Source organism: Perna viridis, chromosome 13 (assembly GCF_037379345.1).
Source record: "Perna viridis isolate PV_CMFRI_1.1 ecotype Kerala chromosome 13, ASM3737934v1, whole genome shotgun sequence".
Classification (NCBI taxonomy): Eukaryota; Metazoa; Mollusca; class Bivalvia; order Mytilida; family Mytilidae; genus Perna; species Perna viridis.
The window spans coordinates 3,300,328-3,303,940 of NC_142457.1; the positions used below are offsets into that span (position 1 = coordinate 3,300,328).

The following is a 3,613-nucleotide window of genomic DNA, read 5'->3' on the forward strand; positions in this document are numbered from 1 at the left end:
CCCTGGATTACATTCTTTAGATTACCGCTATAACCTTGGTTCCCTTGATTACTCTTTAATATATTGAATCTTGAATCTACCCTATCATTTCAGTGTCTATTTTAACATACCATTTTTCTTTAATTAGAATATGTAGGCTGAGATAACAGCACCCGTTATAAACTCCAATATGATTCTCAGGTATCCTAATACATCCCATTGTTTCCAAAAAATAACCTGTAAAAGTTTTGTATTTTTGGCCTCTTTTTATATCTCACTGAAGCCAAAATCCATTTTTTATGCATGTAGATGCATTGGAACCTACTGTTGTCAACATGCATGCGCACTGTGGTAACTCGTCATGGTGAATTAACATTTTTTTTTCTGCATGTCCGTGATACGCTTTAGTAACACTTTAAATATTATTTTCAGTTTTTAAATGTAATACTTTTTTGATTGTTAATGTAGATTGTTAATGTAGATTGTTAAGTTAGATTGTTAATGTAGATTGTTAAGTTAGATTGTTAATGTAGATTGTTAATGTAGATTCTTGTTTTTACGTTTATGTTTTGTACATGTATGTCTCTGAATTTTCCTGTTTTTGACCAATCGATATTTTTTGCAGATATTTCATTAAAAATTGTACGTATACATGCATTTTTTTTATGTTTATCTAACAAGCACCAACGTCATTCGACACGAAATATAAAATTATGATATCCATCGTATAATACGAAGCCAGCTCTTCTCATTAACTGATAGACGAGCAAGCTAGAAACTAAATGGTTAGATAAGGATACTGAATGTTCATGTACGTGTGACTATCAATAAATGCAACTATCAAAAACCTCCTTAAAACAATGTATATATATCATACAGCACTTCAGCCTCACGGAATACAGACAGCCTATCAATTTTATCCCTAATTTACTCCGGGTTACACAAAAATGTAACAATTTAACTAATCTAATACAGACAACCTAATTCTCTTTGTTTAAAGATACGATCATAGTGAAACAATATACAAAATCTAGTACACTAGGCTTTTGAACCACTAGGTTGGATTTTAATTTCTTGAAAAATGGTAAGACTTGTTATAAGAACGAAAATATTTTCCTTAGCATGTGACATGGAGAAGTTACATATATTTCCATTTGTACCTTAAGTAGATTAAATAAAGGAAGTAAGCGTTTTCTTTTACTTATGTCAAAACTTTTTTTAATACGGTGAGGTTTTAAAGTGTAGGTATCTGTAAAAATTAGACACGATTGATAAAATCTGTATTTTGAAGGGAAAAAAAAAACAAAATACAAACATTTTATACTTAAATAAAGGTACATAAAAGATCTCTGCGTTCTATTGGAGCTTTTGGCATCTTTTGCGAATAAGTATTGACTGCTGCCGAAATAATACAAGTATGAGATTTATAAAACGAAGCTTGCTCACTCAGGGTCACTGTCAGCAAATGAAGCAAAAGACATACTCTTTACTGTTTACTTTTGCTCGGGCTTTTGATGGATGAAAAAACACGGTAAGAATCTAGACATTATTAGGAATAGGAAACGCTAAGATAACTCAAATATACGGAGAATGGATAAAGTGGGTATGTCAAAGAGACAATGAACGACGAGGAAACCTACACACCACTTTATCAAGTATTTGTATCAGGCTATCTAGACCTTGGATTTGTTTTCTACAATGCACAATGTAAGACATGAATATCATGTGTCAACTATTATTCAAAAGAATAAGCAAGAGAACCAATATTCAAGCGGAAACCAAAAGAATGTAATCTAGGGACAAAGACCAGACATGAAAAACATACACACAACAAAGAGTTCGTTTAAACGCACGCTAATATTTTTTGCTATTATTTTTTGTTCTATTATTAATTCCATTTTCGATTTTTACTTTCTTCATTAATATTTGTCAACATTAATATTTTCCATCGTTTGTCTATCGTCCGTTTAAACACACGCTATGATAGTTCGTGTTTCGTGCATTTAAACGCACGCTTAGAGCGTTCGTGTATCGTGTGTTTAAACGAACGCTAAGAGTATTCATTTATCATGCGTTCAAACGCACGATGGAAACGTTCTTTAAAACGCACAATAGAAGTAAGCGTTTAGAGTGCGTTTAGGTATCGTGTATGCGGGAAACCTAAAAGTCTCAAGGAGTGTAGATGATTGCGCGTCGGTGGATACGATTTTATTTTTATTTATTTAATATTTATGATTTGAAAATTATTAGCTGTGTAAAAATGTATTAGGCTATCCCAGAAGAAAGTCTAAAACATTCTCCTCACCGAATAGCAACATGAGATGACTACATTTGTATAAATAAAGACAAGAGAAGACCAGGAAAGACCTGAAGTATGCACGTTTTGACGTCCGTTTTGGTCTTCATTTCTATCCACCTTCGCAACAGCATAGCCTAAAATCATATTATAACGAAATATTTCTATTTCTATATTACAGTTTTGTGTAAAGATTCTAGGATTCCTGGTAGTCGCAATGTTTTTAATACCGGAATCATACGCCACTTTCAGTAAAATGGAATGTCACGAGTGTAACCGAATGGCCGATCATTGTGCTTTTAGATGCTCATGGATGCCGACTTATGCAAAGTTTTATTACTGTGAAGATCACTGCAAACGAAGGGATTTAGCCTGTCGTAGCTCGTGTATAAGACGAAAGGAACAACCCGTACAAGTCCTCCTGAGAAAAATTCTACTTCCGGCAGGACAAAAAGTAGAAGGCGCTCCTCAACTGCAGCCAATCAGAGAAGGTGGACAAATCAAACTCTTAAAACAAGGTTAAATGATGTACATTAGTCTGATAAAAGCTTTATTAAGGACGTTTTGAGTTGTAGTATGCGAAAATATTATATACGTTCCCATCATGACAATAATATGGACCATTGTAAGACATGTGAGAAAATGAGAAGACAAATAAATTTTTGTTTTAAAAATACGTTATTTTCTTCTTTCAAATTTAGAAGGTATGTTCAAAACCACTCTGTGTCAAGAAAAAAAAACACATTTTAAGTTTTGAATACACAACAATAACGAGTAGATTAAAAACTTATAAACCGAACCAAAATTCCTTTGAACAGAAAATTTTGTCCGGTATAGTATGGTGATCGGGTTTACATATGTTCATCAAATTTACTATTATGTCCAATTTAAATTTTTTTTTAGTTTATTCACCGAATGGTTTAGAAATACAGTCGTTGGTCACTTTGTTTCAAGAGGAAATATTGCAGCATGTTTTATTTTAGAACAATGAATAACAGGATGAAGAATGAGTAAAAGTATTATGGTCTAAATGTCATTCTTCAAATAAGAATGGACACCCATAAAAATAAAAGGCATTCTCATGTTCTGTAAGTCAAAATGCATATACATAATGAATAGTCATTCCTTTTTGACAATTCCAACTAACAGTGTGAACCAGTCATGTATACACAACCAAAACAAAATACAGAGTACAATAGTACAGTACTACACATTTACTACACATCAGTTCTTTAATAGTAAACCGTAAATAGTAAAATACTAAATTATAATTAAATTGATAAAAGAACCATAAAACAAAAAAAGCAAAAGCAAGACGGCCTGATTTACTCAGTATCA

At 32.3% G+C, this 3,613-nt stretch overlaps 1 long non-coding RNA gene across 1 annotated transcript; it reads left to right on the forward strand.

Moving 5' to 3' along the window:
• The first annotated feature begins 945 nt into the window (after positions 1-945).
• LOC148599263 (uncharacterized) lies at positions 946-2,951 on the forward strand. Its single transcript, XR_015917951.1, has 2 exons — positions 946-1,063; positions 2,457-2,951. It is a non-coding gene; the product is annotated as an uncharacterized LOC148599263 (long non-coding RNA).
• The last annotated feature ends 662 nt before the right edge of the window (positions 2,952-3,613 follow it).